Source organism: Pinus tabuliformis, chromosome 2_2 (assembly GCF_031772625.1).
Source record: "Pinus tabuliformis cultivar Carrire ecotype Pingquan chromosome 2_2, CPIR1, whole genome shotgun sequence".
Taxonomy (NCBI): Eukaryota; Viridiplantae; Streptophyta; class Pinopsida; order Pinales; family Pinaceae; genus Pinus; species Pinus tabuliformis.
This window is the reverse complement of record NC_142300.1, coordinates 799,711,053-799,731,772: the sequence shown is the minus strand read 5'-3', so window position 1 is coordinate 799,731,772 and position 20,720 is coordinate 799,711,053. Positions and strand designations below refer to the sequence as shown.

Here is a 20,720-nt window from a genome sequence, read left to right as displayed (position 1 = left end):
TTTAGATTGTGTTAGACTTAGGGCAGTTTTCTGACTGTGTCCTCTAATTCACAAATGTTATGGTCCCATTATATATGGTGACGATTTTATATTTTCTCTGTTTTTTCTATGTGACGATTTGTGTCAGCAAAAATATGATGTTTGGCCTGACACATCTTTGGCCATTGAAATTTATTCTCACTAAAATATGCACTCTCTTTTCCATAATAGAAACAAGTGTTTTTCCATGAAAAAAAATTATGACTTCAATTTTAGTCCATGTTCGCTGCTAATGCCGTAAAAGGAACACACACAACCAGAGCGTTTTAATCGAATAAGTATCCAAAAGTTATTATATCCGATAAAAAATGGTTTAAGAAATGTGCCGCCCTTTTTATTATTAATAAAGCCAACATACTATGAAGAAACACGGTCGCTGCTGTCACATGTTAAAAAAGGCTATATAAGTACAAACTAGGTAAACTAGGTCGGGGAAAAGGGGCATTCCACGATCTGCAAGCAAAATTGGGCATTGTCTTACATCAAACCATGCCGGACAGCTGAGTCGGAGAGCTGGAGATAGCTTTATGTGAATTTTCTATATATTTCCTGAGATGTGTTAGCCCACATACAACCACTTAAAACAGAAAACCTCACTAACTTTATTCATCTATTTGTTCAATTACATCACACTTATATAGGAATAACACCTAACCACTCATAACTAATTCTGTTCAACCACCTACAACTAATTCAGTTCAACCACTCATAACTAAATCTATTTCTGCATTATTCTCACATCCTCCCTTAATGGAGAAATGGATTTTCTACAATACCTAACTGACTTCTAGAACTTGTGCTTTGAACATCTGCTGTATTCTCTAGATTGATCTAACTACTGCATTAACTACTGCATTAACAGAGGCTAGTTGGAATTAATACCTTTCTACCACTCCCCCTTAATTCCAACTATATAACAAATATATCCTATAGCACGATATACAAGAAACTATATTCTTAATCATGACGACTTAAACTTTAACTTGCCTGCTGGTCTAAGTCTCAGCTAGGCTTACAACAAAACATTTCATTTTTGCCTTCTTATTAAAAGGTCCATGCTTGTTCCTTTTCCATTGCTGGTGCAGTTTCATCTTCACCTTTTTGAATTTCCTGATGAAATTCCTTTGCTCCTTGCTTACATACTTAACGTCAACAACCTCTTTTGGATTGAGAGGCAATGCAAGATCTCGAACGAGGTAATTTAATTCATGTTCTCCCCACTTTCCATGAGGAACCAACGAAGGAGTCACAAACATGAGCGGCCTTCGAAGAACATCCATGGTAGTATCCTCCAAAGTAGCAGTCATCTTGAAAGTAGATCCAATAAAACTTCTAACAACCGGGCAAGTTTTAATCTTAGTGATTTCTTCAACAGCGTGATCCTCAACAACATGAGTGATTTCTTCAGGGACATGATCTTCAACAACATGAAACTCTTTGTCAATGGACTCAAAAACACTGCTAATCCCAAATGGGTTCATGAGAAAATGATCATTAAAAAGATCATTGTCTAAAATAATAGACATATCAGTTAGCTTTATCACCTGTCACAAACGGTGCTCACTAACAACACTCTCTTGAACAAGACCCACTTACACGATTTTTGCAACAAAACAAAGAAAACCGAGCCGACTGAAAAAGAATATGACCACGGTAAGCTTGCAAAAAAAAAAAACAGTCTTCGACAGCACCAGGCAATATTCTGGACAGGGACTCCACGCAATGCAGCACTCCACGCAATCTTAAAACTACAGCAACGGTATACGCCTTGCTCCTCGACTGTATACGCACACACCTTGCTTCCTTTAATCTTCGAAAAACTAGGACTCGATGCTCCTTGCTTCTAGGGACGCCTTCCACGAGATGGCGACCTTTAACTTTCCTCGCCCGTCACCATCACAAATTTCTTTTCACTGAGCCTCAAAACTTGTCTCGGATGAGACAGTCACACCTACATCAACCGACCGATGGCAAACTTTTCCCAACGACCAACCGTAGATTTGGGAAGATATATTAGAAAACCTCTTCACTTGCAACAACTGGAACTGTCTCCCACAGTCACACGTCCTCTTATGTGTGAGAAGGGGAACCCACTGGCAACACTACTCCTTCAACGCGTGGACTTCCTGTGATAGTTGCAGCGGCAATGGCTTCCAGTGGTGTGTACGAAAGGTAAAGCTTCGTTCTATTCCTTAAAACAGAAAACTTGCACAATTTCTACAAGTTATAATAGACAATATTCAACACAATTCAAATTTCAACAAAATTCCAAACTTCCATTGAGGTTTCAGTTCAACCCTCTGTCCGGGCGGCGCCACCAAGAGACCGGAAATTCTTAACTCAACAAGACTGTATAGCCGCAGTTCTTTGAAATATAAACGGTTATCATTCCAAAAAATATAACAGGCTCGCGGCCTTTCACAATGTGCTAATCTGCAAGCAAGAAATGAAAAACTACGATTGACCACACAGGTAATTAAATAGAAAATTGTCAATCAGATTTCAAACCCCCTCAAGGACTCAGTCCTCACGCGGCAATCCTCGTCCTCACGCGGCAATCGTCTCAGTCCTCACGCGGCAATCGCCCTCAGGCACGTCTCCAAACTTCAAACCTTCAAACACTGTCAAACAGTATACTGACTGCAACTGCAACTGCAAAGTTGCAAACCCAAAGTCGCAAACTGAAGACGCTCACACACAGCACCTTAAATACTTTAGAAATGGAAGCTCTTACCCATTTACAGCAAACGCCTCAAGGCAGATCTCGGCCTCACGGAGATCTCGCTTCTCTCGACAGCGTTCTTGACTACACACCAGTCGACGGTTCTTGATAGCACACACAGCAACTGCTACCCGAGTTCTTGACAGGGGTCTTGGCAACACATACCCACAACAACAACTGCTACCCGAGTTCTTGACAGGGGTCTTGGCAGCACACCAGCAAGTGGATTCTGGACAGGGCGTTCTTGACAACGTTCTGGACAAACACCAGCAAGTGGATTCTGGACAGGGCGTTCTTGACAACGTTCTGGACAACGACGGACAGCACCAGCAACGTTCTCACGGCAGATCTCGCTTCCCTCAACACAACGCACTCGGTTCCACAGCTTCGCAGGTGGCACAAACAAGTTCAATCTTCAACAGCCACTCGGCCTTCCTCACCTGCGCTCTCACCCCAGCTCAAATCCTGAGCTCTGGTACCAACTTAAAACAGAAAACCTCACTAACTTTATTCATCTATTTGTTCAATTACATCACACTTATATAAGAATAACACCTAACCACTCATAACTAATTCTGTTCAACCACCTACAACTAATTCAGTTCAACCACTGATAACTAAATCTATTTCTGCATTATTCTCACACAACCAGGTCCTAGGAATGGAGAACGATATACTTCCTGAGATGTCTTAGCCCATATACAACCAGGTCCCAAGAATGGAGAACGATGTAAGTTCCAATGCCGGCCATCAATCCGTAAGAAATGGAGTAGGTAAGAGGCATTAACACCATCGTCATGAAAGCAGGGTTCGCTTGCTTCATGTTCTCTGTTACACTAAAAAAATGTCACCTTGACTACTTATAGTTAGTATGGCTCAAATCAACAGTCATGCTACCCTCTTAGGCAAGTCTCATGCCTCTGTTATCCATCTCAAACTCAAAGAAGAGAGAAAGTCTTGTAAAAACTATGTTTATCTCTGGGGTCGCAGGTTCTCTCTAGCCTTACCTGCGGGGACGCTGACCATGTTCACAAAATCTGCGTCCATGGACGCTCTGTATGTTAAGGGACAGGTGCGTCCCTCTGTAAAAGGCAAAATGCGCGAGTTTTATCTTTAAAAAGTTACTTGTGGTTACTTCTAGAACATTCTAGAGGTCGGTTTGATGAAATGGATGCGCCTCCAGTTGGTTCATGTATCTCTATTAAGGGGGAACTTATCCCATCAATAAGGGAGCTATCCCACCCATAGAGGGGGATGATCCCATTGATAGTGGACCTGAATAACCTCTTTACAGCACTATAAATAAAGGCATTGAGCCAGAAGGAGAGGAGGTTGGAGCTATACATTTTCTTTGGGTAAATGCTGCAGGATTTAGGTCTTCCATTAGAGCCTTTGTGAGGAGAGATTGTCTTCACTTGATTCTACTTGGGAGAGGGTGAGCTTTGTCAAAGTAGAGGAAAACCCTTGATGGACCCTGGGAGGAACTTGCACAACACCAAGGCCAGGTTGTAAGAGTTTCTTTGTTTCGTTATTAATACAAACTGGTTTATTTTTCTCAATAGCTTGTGTTAATGAGTTATTTCATGTGTTCCTTGGTCTGCATGTTGAATATATGTTTTATTATATGAAATGCAAGTGCTTGGTAATTGTTTGATTGTTTGTGGTTGCAGGAATTGACTTGAAGGAGGAGCTCATCCGGATCGTCAAGAACGGACTTCAACAACAGCGTTTTGGAATAAGGTAAGCCTAAACACTTGTAGTTTTCATGTTGTAAAAGGTGTATTTAGAGAAAGATCACTCCATTTTGTCTTGTTTGTCATTAGAATGTCTTAGACTTCTAGGAAGGTCAGTCGTGTCCGCACCCTTGACAGATTCCGTGTGACAAATTGGCGACTCCACTGGGGAATCCATTAATGAGAGAGTCTTTTCCTTTATATGAACTTTGCTTTGAGAAAATCATTTTTATTTTCTGGTTTTTGACTGTGAGAATTAGTATTTGGGTGGCTTAGCTTTAGATTTAGTTAGATTTGGTTTTTCTTCATTTTTCCAGAAGGACGCACCCTCTTAGTACTGCACAGTGCGTCTTTGGACGCGCTGTTGCCGTCTGCACAGAGCGGGGCCGCACCTGTGACAACGGGTTGCCTGCGTCTTCCTGTAAAACTTAAGAAAATTCCATTTTTGCTTTAAATTGCTTTTAGATTTTGTTTTTCCTTAGTGTTTTCTGCCCAGATCCTTTAGTACCCTGTCAAGAATTTTCACCTGAACTTGTTTTGTGAGCTTTGAGTGTTTTAGTGGTTTTCAACGAAGTTTAGACCTAGGGTTTGATTTTTGGAAAGGCTTTGTAGTGACTTTGATAGTAGAAAGTTGTCCAGCCTTAGATCTCTCTGGTTAGTCAACCTTCTTAGAAGTCGGGCCTGTCGTAAAGTCTCCTTTTGTGAGCAACTTGCCATTTGAGTTGTTTTGGGTCAAATTTCGAATTACTTGTTTATAAAGTATTGATTTCCATTTTACAAAAAGAACAAAAAGATTAGAGTTTTGTTTTGGCTAGTTTTTGATTCTGCAATAAGCTAGTCCTTGATTTGATTGTGATCAAGTAAAACACCTTAGAAATAATCATTGTTAGTTTTGGCCTCGTTAAGATTGCTTAGAGTAAATTTGCCTTTAGTTTGCTTATGAGTGCATTTTCATAGATTTTAAGAGTTGTTAAGATTGATTTTTGGTTATATTAGATTTACTTGCTTTATTAAAAGAAAAATACAAAAACATCTTCTTAAAAAGTCTTGTTTCAAGTAGCTTTTTGTTTTCAAAAGAAGAAAAGAGTTTTTTCGTGCATGTAAAGAGAAGTTATGTTTTTATGCTTGGAAAAGAAAAACGAATTGTTTCTTTGATTGTCTTCAATTAAGAAGTTGCTTTTATAAAGATTGCATTCTCTCAACTTTTTAGTTAAGCAATTCATCGAAAAAGTAAAGTAGTGGATAAATCATTTTAGGTGCATTTTGTAGTGGTTTCGAGTCGAGTCAACACACCACTAGTTTCACTTCCATCACCTTTTGACTTAAGAAACAACCTTAAAAGTAACGCTTAAATTAAAATCAATCTAGTAATCTTTATTTTTCTAGGGCTCTGAAGCACCAACATAGCTTAGGCTAGGGTCTTGGAGTAGGTGAGTACTTAACTCTCCAAGACTACAAAACCAAACAGATAGTCTATCTTGAGTAGAACAAATCCAATTGTTTCAGTTACATTCTGGGAAAGCTCCTCTTAAAGGAGAAACACGAGCTCGTGTCCGAACCAGTGAGGGGATCATTCCTCCCTCGTTGGGAACGACGCCAGGCAGTACGTATTACAAACGGTAAACCTCGGATTAACCATTGTCGAGGAGCCAGGGGTCACTTATCGGTAAACCTTGGATTGTTGTCAAGGAGCCGGTAAGGGGATTGGAGCTTGCTACTCTGCCCTTGCGTGCTGTCGGAGTTTAGACTGTTCCCCCAGGTGTAATTGTTGTGATTGGTAACCTTAGTGGCCATAATATCTAGGATTCTACCCAAGGTGACGGTGGAGGGAAGGTCCCACTGTACCTGGAGCAGACGTCGGTTATACTCACTTGGATTTTCTGGGGGGTTCGCTTCACTTCGAGACGGTTAAAGTGGAGGAACTTGGTCCAGTCTATTCATTAAGCAGGTTGCCGGGGTAACTGTTCCACCCACTATTTCTGTACTGAATCCTGCGAGGTTGGGCCTAATCACCAACTAGCGCTTTTGGTCCGGAAGACTACTGTTTGTGTGTGGTTTGACGCTCTAGATTATTTAGGCGTGTGCTTCAAATTTGATTGGTTCTTTAGAAGACTTTAGGTGGTTTGATTTGAAATTTTTTACTTTGTTTTCGTGTGTTGTAGTTAAAATCTTTAATTGTGGCGGAATTACCGAGAAGGTCCCGTCGCATTGCGGGCCAGTCTCCTGAAGTTGTTTCTGTGGCCGAATTGTTGAGAAGATCCCGTGAACTTAGGGGTTCACCTCCTCGAGACGACCCCAGTAATTTAGAGGGTTTAAAGGTCCTTGTAACTCCTAGTGGCAGTAAAGTAGGTTCACCTGAAGAAGGAGAATCTTCCTTGGTAGTCCATCCAGATTACCAAAGTTTAGAAACAGGTTACAATCCCGAAGCTGTTACAGTTTCCGAGCTTGCTGGTAGTTTTTCATCTGCCAGTGAAACAGGCGAAGAACCTGAAATTTCAGAACCTGTTACTCCAACTCCTAGTGTTCCTGATTCACCAAGAATAGAAAGAATTATCACCGAAAATCTTCCTGTTGGATTAATTGCTATAGAAGAACTTGTTCCAGAGGAAGAAATAGGCGTTTCTGATTCTGAAGATCTAATTACCCTTGATCTAAGGGAGCGTGAATCCATCTTTTACAGTCCTCCTAGAAGTGAATCTTGGTACCTTGCATTAACCAATTTTTTAGACAACTCAGTAGGTTTTTCTACACCTCGTACTCCGGTTCCACCTAGAGGAATTCATTCTCCTGTAAATATGTCTGGTCAGTCATCTGTGTTTTCACAAAGTCCTGAATCATTTTTACATGGCGGTCCTTCTGTTCCTACTGGGTATCAATCACTTTCTGGTACCTTTGCGGGAGCATCTCCTCAACCCATTGATCATGGGTTATTAGTTGGAAACAGTGGTAATGTACCATTGAGTATAGGTGAAGTTTATATGATGTCAGGTTCAACTCCCATTAACCAACCTCAAGGTGGCCAATTACCGCCTGGGGGGCAACCTTCGTTAATGCCTGGGGGGCAACCTCAAGGTACTTCATTTGTGACTGGGGGGCAACCCCAAGGGTATCAACCCCAGCCTCAATATGTACCCCAAAGTCAACCTCAGTATCAGTATCAACCTCAAGGATGGCAACCTCAAGGATGGCAACCCCAAGGGTATCAACCCCAAGGGTATCAACCTCAAGGATACCAACCTCAAGGTCAAGGTCAACCCCAGTATTCGTATTTACCTCAAGGTTATCAACCTACGGGTCAATACCCTGGTCAAGGTTATCAACCACCTCAAGGGCAATCATATGGGACTGCACCTTACAGTTATCAACCCTATCCTCAATACGGCTATGGATCTCAGTATCCTCAACCTGTTACGAGTCAATACCCTGGAATGTTAACATGGGATCCGTCACAGGGTCAACAGATGTCGCAACCAAGTATACAGTCGGTACCTCAAGCAGGACAACCTGCAGTTCCTGGTCCACCCCAGCAACCGCAACCTGTCCAGTCAAGTGTTCAGACCCCTGTAACTTCTGTAGTTACTCAGCCGCCAATTGCACCTAGTACTCCACCTCACACGGCTGCAGCAACTACCGCTTCATCTACCATGCTTACTTCTGGAGTATCGGCAGCTCCGGTTTCTACTGTCCCTGTAACCACTCCTCAGACATCTGTACCGTTGTCTGGACCCACGGTTCAAACCACAGTCCAGATGCCTGCAGGCCAACCTGGTACAAGTACGGTTGTTACTACTCAACCTCAATTTGTTCAACCTCCGTACCAGGGACAGTATCAACCTGGGCAAGCTGCCCAACAACCGGTTTACCAGTATCAACCGTATCCTGGGTACACTTATCAACCACCTCAGCAACCCCAGTACGGTCCGGTTAATCCTGGTTTTCCAGGAGGATATAATATCCCAAATGCGACTCCTGTTCCTAGTTATCCTGGATATCCTCCTCCTGGGGCTGGTATTGTGACTCAGAGTTTTAGAGATCCTAACCGGCAGTTACCGTTTATTGCGACTTTAGATTTACCCGACTTGACGCGCCTAACGAACGATCCAATTCAATATCTTCCGTTCTGGCCGCCAATGCCAAATAAGTTGCCCAGCGATATACCCAAGTTCGAAGGTAAGTCTGGAGAGGATCCGTCTAATCACGTGATGACTTACCACCTCTGGTGTGCATCAAATTCCATCTCAGATGATTCTATCCGCTTACGTCTTTTCCAGCGTACACTCATTGGTCTCGCAGCCAAGTGGTACATTGAGTTGCCACGGGCTTCTTTTTACAACTTTAGCCAGTTAGCTACTTCATTCTTAACTCATTTTCAGTTACCAGTCAGATACGATAATGGTACAGAATTATTAACTTCGCTAAAACAATCGACATCCACGTACATTTCTGATCACATCCATGAGTGGAGACGTCGAAGAAGATTAGTGAAAGTTTTTATCCCGGACCAAATTTAGCTGAATGGTTTGTAAAATCATTATTACCAAGAATTACTGAAGATGTAGCTAAGGCCGGAGTAGTTACTGAGGAGCAAGTCATTGCTCAGGCACAATACCTTGACTTAGTTTACACTCAGTCGGGTACGTTACACGAGAAAATTCCGGATCTTCCAAAGTCAAACCAAATCGCTGCTGCTCCTTCGGGATCTCATGCCGCTGATGGTATGATCGGTATCGTGACTACGAAGAGTAAGAAGAAGTCTTCCAAGACCTCCAATACTCCAATTATCACTTTGCCTGATTCTCCGACAGGAGAGTCTTCTCCTCCTGAACTTACCGCCGACATTCACGCTGTAGAGTCATCTACGGCCAAATCCAAAAACGGTGGAAAGAAGAAAGGAAAGAAGAAGGCTAAAGCAGACAAGGCTCCAAAGGAGAAAACGGAAAAGTCGGAAACCAATGACGAAAAGCGCAAACCTCGTTATCCTTGTCTCATTTGTGAAGAAGATCATTTTACGAGAGACTGCCCTCATCGGGCCGAGGTAGTGAAAATAGTCAAAGGTTCTCCCACTCCTGCTGTGTTAAAGAATCCATTTCCCGAGCAGGAAAATAAGATGATAGGTTCTTCTTCGAATGCCAGTGAAGAACCCATTTTGATGATGTCTCATGTCAGGATTGCGACTCGATCGCAAGATTATGGTAGTAAGGCTCCTGTTGATGGTAAAGAAGCAGAATCTTCTCACTCTAACCCATCAACCTCAGCTCCTGGTTCCGATCCACTACAGATCGAAAAACCTAACCCAGACTTAGTGATTAAGCCGCCCGCCAAGGGTGTACTTCGAAGGTCTGCTTTCAATCCACATGCGAGAGCAGCCCAGAATTACAACATTGTTGAAGACTTAGCTGTTTCACCTTCAGCAATGTCGGCACTCGAAGTGCTGCAATCATGTCCAGCGCAACGAAAATTGCTTTTGTCGGCTATTGGAGCTGTCGATGTTCAGGACCCGAACCTAATGATCTTTGATCTAGAAAGTAGTACACCGCGTCTCCCCCATCAAATGGCTTTCCAAATTCCAGTGATAGTCAAAAACAGGCCTATTCATCGGACTGTGATTGATGAGGGAGCTTCTACGTGTATTATGTCGATTCAATGTTGGAGATCGCTTGGTTCTCCTTCGTTGAACCAATCCCCCACCATCCTTAAGGCCTTTGATGGCCGTGGGTTCCGTCCGTTTGGTATTCTACAAGAATTGCCTATAGGGGTCGAAGGTAAAACCGTTAGTCTGGATGTGGAAGTGGTTGATGCCCCTCTAGACTACAACCTTCTTTTGGGTCGAAGTTGGTCATATGCTATGACAGCGGTCGTTTCATCGGTCTTCAGAGTCATTAAGTTTCCACATAACGGTAAGATCGTGACTATTGATCAGCTGACATACTTTTCATCCGACCCAACCTCTTTAGAAACTATCCAGCATGTTGGTAAAACGACAATCCCTTATAGGGACATTGGTGTAGGTTTAGTTAAGGATTCCGGTTTACTGGGAACTTTTCCTCTCCCTCCACTCAATGCAGACCCTTCGTTCGCAACAATTCATATGATCACGTCAGAAAACATTATTTATGATGATCCTTGGTATGTTCCCTCTGACTCTGAGCTAGACTCACTCGGTGATGTTATGCCGTTGAGTCCGTATGAGATTGCTTATGAAGCTCTTATGTCTTTTACCGACTTTCATTCAACCGACCAAATGAATGTGGTCAGTGAAGAGTCACTTTTCACCTCACCCTTAGAACGGATAACGTTTCCCGAAGAAGTGTCATCTGACGAACAACTTCGCGAAATCCTAAGTGTAGATGATCTACCATGGGAAGATCTCCATCACAGATCTTCGTTTTTACCTAAGGATGATGCATTTGAAAATGATTTTTCATCTATCTTTACCGCTGAATATGTCAAAGACGCTCAGGATCCAACGAAACATTCTGATTCAGAGCTGAATTTAGGGAATATTTCTCGTACTATTCCCATTGATATTTCAGTGAAGCCCGGAATCGAGGAGAACATTCATATAGGTGCCGCATGTACTGAAGAAGAAATCCAAACTTACAAGGCCCTATTCCAAGAATTCCGCGACGTGTTTGCCTGGTCTTACGAGGAAATGCCGGGAATTGATCCTGCCATTGTTGTTCATGAAATCAAAACCTACCCGGATGCTAAACCCATTCGGCAACGGTTGCGTCAGATTCACCCTCGAAAAGCGGCTGCGATTAAAGCAGAAGTCGAAAAGCTGTTGAAAGCAGGTTTCATTTATCCGATCCCGTTAACGGATTGGGTATCGAATATTGTTCCCGTCAATAAAAAACAAGGAACAATAAGAATCTGTATCGACTATAGGGATATCAATCGAGCTTGTCCAAAAGACAACTATCCTACGCCTTATATCGATCAAATTATTGATGATTGTGCCGGAAGTGAGATGTTTTCCTTCATGGATGGTTTCTCAGGCTATAATCAAATCAATATTCTACCTGCCGATCAACCAAAAACGGCATTCATTTGTCCATGGGGGACATTTGCTTATTGCAAATTACCTTTTGGGCTTAAGAATGCCGGCGCTACTTTTCAACGGGCGATGTCTTATGCATTTCATGACATCAAGCACATTGTGCAACCCTATCTCGATGATTTGCCTGCTCATTCTTTACAACGAGCTGATCACCTTGTCCACCTACGAGCAATCTTTATGAGGTGTAGGCATTATCGAATTCGGTTGAATCCCCACAAGTGTGTTTTCTGTATAGAAACAGGTCGATTGCTGGGATTTGTTGTTTCAAAAGCCGGCATTCGCGTCGATCCCTCGAAAGTCGAGGCTATCATCAAATTGCCTCCTCCTTCGAGTTTGCGCCAACTCCAAAGTTTGCAAGGGAAAGCGAACTTTTTACGCCGATTCATCCCAAACTACGCCGAGGTCACTAAAGGTTTTACACGGTTGTTGAAACAGAACGCACAATTCTTTTGGGACGAGATTGCCCAACAATCTTTTGATGCACTGAAACACGCGTTGACCCATGCACCGTTATTGCATCCTCCCAACTACAACCAGGACTACTTCTTATACCTCGCAGCTTCGCATTCCACCATTGGAATGGTGTTAGTTCAAGAAGATGAATTCAAAGCAGAGCATGTGATATATTATCTTAGTAGAACCTTAAATCCCACTGAGTTAAAATATTCGCATGTGGAGAAATTGGCCCTGGCAGCCGTTCAAGCTGTCCAGCGTTTTCGTCACTACATTCTTCTCCGCAAGACTACAGTTATTTCGGATTGCAACCCTATGATTTATATTTTGACAAAACAACTGCTAGGGGGCAAGTACTCTAAATGGATTGTTATCCTGCAAGAGTTCGACTTGGAGTTCGAGAAGTCCAAGTCTAAGAAATCTTTAGTTTTTGCGGAATTGATGTGTGATTTCCCGAGTGCTGACACAGAGACTGTGGCAGAGGAGTCCATTGCGGACGAATCTTTGTTTCTTATTAGCACTTTAGATCCGTGGTATGGGGATATAATCATCTATCTCCAAACCCAAACCTTTCGGCCTGAAGCTTCCAAGGAAGACCGTCGAAAAATTCGGTTTCGATCCCAGCAATACAGAATTATTGGAGATACACTTTATCGCCGGGGGCAGACTTAGTTTTTCGACGTTGTTTAACTCACGAAGAGGCTGAGAGAGTTTTGAATGATTGTCACTCTGGAGCATGTGGCGGTCATATGTCTGGGTATGCCACAGCTCAGAAGGTGTTGCGCGCTGGCTATTTCTGGCCGTCTATGTTTAAAGATTGTATCCTTGCTGTCAGAACATGCCACAACTGTCAAGTGTTTGATCGAAAGATGCGCGCTCCACCTGCTCCTCTCCACCCTATAATTGCCGCTGGTCCATTCGCCAAATGGGGCATTGACTTTATTACTTGTAACCCTCACTCGGCCGGGGGGCATGCGTATATCATCCTCGCGGTTGATTATTTTACAAAATGGGCCGAGGCGATGCCTACATTCGACGCAAGCGGCAAGACAGCTGCAGTTTTCGTATTCAATCATATCATAACTAGGTTTGGTGTCCCACAAGCAATCATTACTGACCATGGGAGCCATTTTCGAAACGTCATGATGACTGAGCTTACAAGCCAGCTTGGTTTGCGCCACGATAGCTCTACTCCTTATTATCCGCAAGCCAACGGTTTGGTTGAGTCAATCAACAAAGTTCTAGTCATCATGATTCGACGGATCATTGGTATCCATCGAACGAATTGGCATAACATGTTATTTTCGGCGCTATGGGCATATCGAACTTCAGTGAAAAATTCAACAGGTTTCACCCCTTTCCAGCTAGTTTATGGCTTAGAAGCTGTGTTACCTATTGAATGCGAAATCCCATCACTTCAAATGGCTGTCGAATTACTTCCAGCTACTTCCGAAGAGGAGAAACGGTTATTATACTTGGCTAAATTAGATGAGACTCGACGTGACGCTACTTTAGCTATCGAGACTCACGCGAAACGAATGAAAGCTCAGTACGATAAAAATGTAACCCCTCGAAGTTTTTCGGAAGGAGACCTAGTACTATTATATGATCAAGCTAACGATAAGCTAGGTGCCGGAAAATTCGTTCCCATGTGGCATGGGCCCTACATTGTAAAGCGAAAGCTAGCAAAAGGGGCTTATGAGTTAGTTGATTTTGATGGGGACTCTTTGGGTAAACCCAGAAATGGACTTTACCTAAAGAGGTATTATGCTTAAAATGATGGGTATGGAGAAATTTTTAGATAGGTTAGATTTTCTTTCTAGCTAGCAAGTGTGTTAGTTTAGTCAGTGTGCTTAGCTTAGCAAGTGTGGTTTTTCGTCATTATTCTGGCTTATCTTGGTTTTACTCTTGATATTGTAGATGTCGACGCCTCTCCAAACATACATTGGATTTGCTGATGGTGCTTGTCGTAGTACACGGAATATCTCTTCCGCAGCTTGGGTTATCTATTCGCCCTCTGACGAGTTAGTTTCTATGCATGGGGTAAGCCTCGGTCAAACAACGAATAACATTGCAGAATACAGTGCAGTGGTTGAATTATTATCCGAATCTATTTCATTTGGAATTCGACGTTTGATAGTGAGGTTAGATTCTGAACTTGTTGTATTACAGCTTAATAGAGTTTATGCCATTAGAAATCCTGTGTTATTAAGGTTGTTTTTGAGAGTGCGTCTCTTGGAACGTGAATTTGATTACATTGAATATCAACATATTCCAAGGTCTTTGAATACATTAGCAGATGCAATTGCTTCTCGAGTGTTGGACAGACATTTATAATAATCATGCAAGTAAATTTAAAGACATTTCATCATACATGTTAAACAAGATAAGCCGGTAATAGTGATATATAGATATAGATAGAAGTGTGTCCAAAAATATATACATCGTCTTCGATCATAGGTTTAAAACACCTTATGATCGGCAAAATGATAGTACAAAAAGTCAAAAATGTCACATGTGACTACAAAAGTGACTAGTCAATCACTGGTGGTGCTCTCTGTACGACACCACTGCGCGGGCTACCTTACGCAAAAATCTCCTAAACGGTCCAGGGACCGCGACTACGAAGCGCTGAAGCCTGATAGGAATGTCGTCCATAGTAGTCTCAGGTATATCTGCCGTGAGACGCTCTAGATCATGCTCCAACTCAGCTAGTACTTCTGCTGCCGCGTCCTGTGGGGCCGGTGCCGGTGCAGCTGGATGTCGTCTATCATAAGGCCGGAGATTGGCTGGACGCTGTGGTCCAACATCTGCATTTTTAAAGTTTTACTGTTACTTTGAGACGATATATATGAAAAATAAAAAAATACATAATTAGAAAACTTGTGAAAATGAAAGTACCTCTGTCGTCCCATTGTTCCCCCTGTGGAAGAACCATGTCCGGATCACCTCTGAAATCCATTCCGGCATACGGAAAGTCCTGTATCACAAAAAGCTGGCCCTCTAACCAGTCAAAATAACTATCTGAGAATCGAACTACTGTCGCGCCCTCGTCAGGATGCCGGGCCATCACCGCAACCCATCGTATCAGCTTTGGCTGCTGAGGACCCAAGATATCAACAGTGAGTTGCTGAGGGATCAGCATTGGAATTCTCTCCAAGGCAAAGCTCACGACTATAGGCCCATATCCAAAAGTCTTTAGTCGTCCGTTCTTTGCCTTGGTCAGTTGGCTCTTCATATGAGCCGACACAGCTTCACACCAGTTGAAAATGGTGCCTTGGTAACAGTCAATTGCCATCCGCATTTGGGATCCGGAAGCAATGTGTAAAGCGGCCGCGCCGCAAATTCTGGTAACCGTGAACGCTATGACTTTGAGTTCCGGTAGAGTGATGTGTTTTATCTCTATGCCTTTTGAATGGTGAGCCCCAGGTGTGCACCAATTCTCGCGGAGACTATCAAGGGATTGGCCACCCGGCCTAGTCCCCGCAAGACTGAGTTGCTCACCTCTGTTTGGCAAGCCAGTGAGAAAGTATACATCCGAGGGCTCTATCTCGAGCTGGTGCCCTCCTATGTAAAAGCATTGTTCTTGTACGTTCCATCGCTCAACCAGCCATTCCAAGAATCTTACCTGGCCCCTCATGCCCGGTATGGTCCAATATTTGTATAATCCGCATGCTCTTAGGGCATCCAGGGAAGGTTGGTGATTTATTGCAGCTTCATCTTCCTCTACATGCTCTCTTTCTCTCCAGTCTAACATGATTAATGCCCTGCATATCAAAAATAGCAATTAGAAATTAATTTGGGAATTTTTGGTGGTTTTTTGAGAGAGTTGGGGTTTTGAAATGCGCGTTTCTCGGAGGACGCACCCCGGCTTTGTAGCACAGGGCGCCCGGACGCAGCTGGCCTGAAGGCGGGCTGCGTCTTCCGACCGTTTTCCCGTATGAGAAAAAGTCGGGGGACGCAGGTCACCCGAAGGGCACCTGCGTCCGCCGAGAGGCGCATTCCAAAACCAAAACCCCCCCAAAAAATGAAACTAAAACCTAAAAATTGATTCTAAACGGATAGAAATGCAGAGTAGGATGTGTAAAATACCTGGATGAGACGGCGTTCGATTCCAACGGTCAGATTTTCCGCAGCGACCACGGGAAGTTTCTTGTCAAAAGCTCCTTTTTCAACCTCAACAGTGAAACGGTAAAAATGACATGGACAAAGGGATTTCGAGGGAAATTGTAATTTTTCACAAACAAAATATCAGAGTCATCTTTTAAGCCCTTTTCTGACTCCTAAAACATGAAAAGATCGCCGAGTGTTTCTTTTTCACTCGTTAAAACGGAATTAAAAGACGGTCCCCTTTTAGCTCTTTTCTGACCGCAAAATCAGGAAAAGATTGCCGGGTTTTTGTCGTTTCGAACTCGATAAGGAAATAAAACGACGTGTCCTTGATCGCTTTTTACTTTTCAGGTTAACGACACTATTATGAAAGTACTCCTTGGTCGCAAGATCAAGCGGTTCCCCCAGGTATTATTTTATACTTTTTCGGGCTTGAGGGACACAAATATACGAAAAAGTTCAACGTGGAGTCTCCTTTAGTTTTTTCAGACTCTCTAAAAATGAAAAACGCCGAGTTTCTCCTATACTGGGCTCGTTAAACTTTTACAGTAGAGGACCTGTTCAATTACAAACAGGAACGAACCACTCCTTCCTAGGGTTCGAATTTAAACTAGGTTGGACTCGTCCGAAGGATGAGCTTATAATCAAGCATATGTTATCCTCCTCAAGCTTGTTAAAAATAAAGAGGTACTTGCCAGAAATGGTGGGGGAAAAAAGAGAAGAATGAACCTATTTGTCACCTTTTGTCTCAGAAGAAACTTTATTACCGCTCTTGAACACGACACTTTTCATTCACCTGGGTTGGGAAATCTTTTACCTCACAGTTGACCAAATCACTTTGAAAGTCTTTAACCGGGTTCCAGGGGTTAACTTTGAGTTATACGTCACCAAACCATCTGTTGTGTCGTTATGTGTTCAAGAGGTCTGCAAGAAAAAACTTTCATCTGCAAAATACTTGTCATCCATTTGACCATCCCTGAGTCAGTCCTTACAGCAACATTTCTTCAACTTGAACAATGATTTCGTGTTGCGGGCTTGCCTGCAACGGGTCGCTTTCTATCGACATCGACACATTATCTAGAAAGATGACTTAGGAATCGACAGTACCTTGAAGTCTGCATGCATCAATGGCAGGTTTCTCGCCTTTGACGTCAGTTTACATCATTGACTTTCGATCAGAGGATTCCGTGAAGTGTTCGACATCAAAACATCTATTCACATTTCACGGGTTGTGCTTGGTACTTTGAGAACCATTGACATTACTGGTGGTTTCTCTCACGCTTGTTAACAGTTTACATCATTGACTGGTAATCAAGTGGTTTCTATCATGTTCGACATCGAATCATTTAATCACATGGCTAGAATCGTACCAATTCGGGAAGTAGAAGTGAAGACCCTGGATCTAGTTTCTACCATCCAGGCTGCGAGGAGTTTTGTATTCATTGTCTATGTAGACTAATCATAAACAGATGGCTGCGTCCATACTGTGTCTACAAAAGTCTATAAAAATGATGTACTGCAAGATCATTCCTGTATCAGAATAGTTAGTCCATTAGTTAAAGTTTTGAATCTGAGTATGGGAATGCCTACCTCAGTGATGATATAATCTTATCCATGTATTTTGTGTTGAAAATTGCAGGTTCCAACCAGGCCATCCACAAGGCAATCCTTGAAATGATAAAGCGCTTCACCCTTCCTAGAATTACAAAACCCTATTCTATTCCAGGCTTCGCACTTTAGGGGGCAATCTGTTACACTAAAAAATGTCACCTTGACTACTTACAGTTAGTATGGCTCAAATCAACAGTCATGCTACCCTCTTAGGCAAGTCTCATGCCTCTGTTATCCATCTCAAACTCAAAGAAGAGAGAAAGTCTTGTAAAAACTATGTTTATCTCTGGGGTCGCAGGTTCTCTCTAGCCTTACCTGCGGGGACGCTGACCATGTTCACAAAATCTGCGTCCATGGACGCTCTGTATGTTAAGGGACAGGTGCGTCCCTCTGTAAAAGGCAAAATGCGTGAGTTTTATCTTGAAAAGTTACTTGTGGTAACTTCTAGAACATTCTAGAGGTCGGTTTGATGAAATGGATGCGCCTCCAGTTGGTTCATGTATCTCTATTAAGGGGGAACTTATCCCATCAATAAGGGAGCTATCCCACCCATAGAGGGGGATGATCCCATTGATAGTGGACCTGAATAACCTCTTTACAGCACTATAAATAAAGGCATTGAGCCAGAAGGAGAGGAGGTTGGAGCTATACATTTTCTTTGGGTAAATGCTGCAGGATTTAGGTCTTCCATTAGAGCCTTTGTGAGGAGAGATTGTCTTCACTTGATTCTACTTGGGAGAGGGTGAGCTTTGTCAAAGTAGAGGAAAACCCTTGATGGACCCTGGGAGGAACTTGCACAACACCAAGGCCAGGTTGTAAGAGTTTCTTTGTTTCGTTATTAATACAAACTGGTTTATTTTTCTCAATAGCTTGTGTTAATGAGTTATTTCATGTGTTCCTTGGTCTGCATGTTGAATATATGTTTTATTATATGAAATGCAAGTGCTTGGTAATTGTTTGATTGTTTGTGGTTGCAGGAATTGACTTGAAGGAGGAGCTCATCCGGATCGTCAAGAACGGACTTCAACAACAGCGTTTTGGAATAAGGTAAGCCTAAACACTTGTAGTTTTCATGTTGTAAAAGGTGTATTTAGAGAAAGATCACTCCATTTTGTCTTGTTTGTCATTAGAATGTCTTAGACTTCTAGGAAGGTCAGTCGTGTCCGCACCCTTGACAGATTCCGTGTGACATTCTCCCACGAGAATGAGGGGAGGCCCAACGGCCCAAGGTGGAATGGCTGCCAGAAGTGGAGTGAAAAAGAGTGACAGAAAGAAATAAAATCCCACACTCACAGTTGTCAATCCGGTTCGACCTCCCTCCCGAATACCAGTCGAGGACTCTATAAACACAGTCACAGGAGACGTCCCAAGAGCTGACCCAACAACAATGGCAGCCGCATCGCTCATGTATGCAAAATATTGGCCTTCAAACTCACCTTTCTCATCCACAAATCCTGCAAACTTCGCCATGGAATATAGCGTTCCAGTTGTGTCCAGCAAATCAACGTAGAGAAATGTACCGAGAGCAACCCAGAGCTCAGTTTTTCTAAAATCTGCGAAGCTGAACGCTCCTGCAGTGCTTTGAATTGTATGAACATCTGCGATCTTCTTAAAGTATTCGAATGACTGGTTTCCTTGGGGAGTGTATGGGAAATCAGTCACCTGAGTACCTCTAATCCAGGACACAAAGGTCACGAAAAGAATCCCATAAATCATGGCTCCTTTTATTTCCTTCATCAAACAATAACTTATGATAACGAAACCCACTATTCCTAGGCACAACGTGGGGCTTTCCATGCGATGGCTGGTACAGAGTATGTCAGCAGAAGCAGCTGCACCGGTGATTAGTAAGAGAGTTCGGTTCGCTGTTCTAACAGGAGCTACCTGGCTCTTATATTGGCTGGGACATGCAGAGATTGTGAGAAGCGTTGAAGGGCTGAAACCCACGAGACCAATCCCTTGGTCGGATTGAAGGCCTATGACGGCAAGAAACAGTCCGATCCCTGCTGCAGATGACAAGCGAACGGGTCTCGGTATCATCTTTGCTAGCTTTGTTCTCAAACCAAGAGCTGAAATGATGAAAAACAGAAAGCCCTCTACAAAGACAGCAGCAAGAGCACTTTTATACGAAACATTGCCCGAGACATGGAACCCTACAACATTGTAGGCGAAATAGGCGTTAGCTCCCATTCCTGGTGCAAGTGCCAAGGGCAGGTTTGCTAAGATTCCCATTATGAGACATCCTGTGAGTGACGAAACAGCCGTGGCCACTATGAGGTCTCTCCTAATACGTTCTAAGCATTGTTCATAGCCTCTATTCAGTGGAGGAAACTTACAGGCAGGTCCAGGGTTCACTAACTTTAGTTCAGTAAGAGAATTTCCCTTGGAGCCCTTGAATGTACCATGGCAGTCAAGGGGAGAGACGGCAGGAACATTGCATACCTCTGTTCAGTCGGCAACGGTACATGTGCCCCCAGAGTCAGTCAAGATACTCGCGTTGACTGCTAAAATATATGCCATGGTAAGGAAAGTAGAAGTTCCAGCCCGAACTTCTTTTGTAAAGCATGTCTTCCGAGCTTCAAGTTTGAAGTACCTTCCGATCCAACACTCGTTCATTCTATCGTTCAGTTTGGCCTCTGCATGTTCCCATTTTTGCCATAAACTTGCGATACAGTTCAACATCTTCACTAAACCAGTGAAAGCTGTAACACAGAAGCTTCGTAAAATGGTTAGCTGCTGATAAAATAAACTGACCTCACGTTTTCAACGCCTTCACAAATCATGAACCTTTTGTATGCGGCTGGAAAATCATGAGTTTAAAAGGAAATTTCAAATAATTGAAGTACTGCACACGAATATGACCACCGTTTCCAGAAAGGAGGAGCCGCAACCATGCTTGCAGATTTAATGAATGAAAGCATCCGTTGTTTATAACAGAAATTTACAGGTCCCCACATTTGACAACTTGCAAGGACTACCCTTCGAGAGATTG

At 43.0% G+C, this 20,720-nt stretch overlaps 1 pseudogene; it reads right to left on the bottom strand.

The window, feature by feature from the left end:
- Positions 1-2,586: 2,586 nt before the first annotated feature.
- LOC149195155 (adenine/guanine permease AZG1-like) lies at positions 2,587-20,472 on the bottom strand (annotated as a pseudogene).
- Between the last annotated feature and the right edge of the window lie 248 nt (positions 20,473-20,720).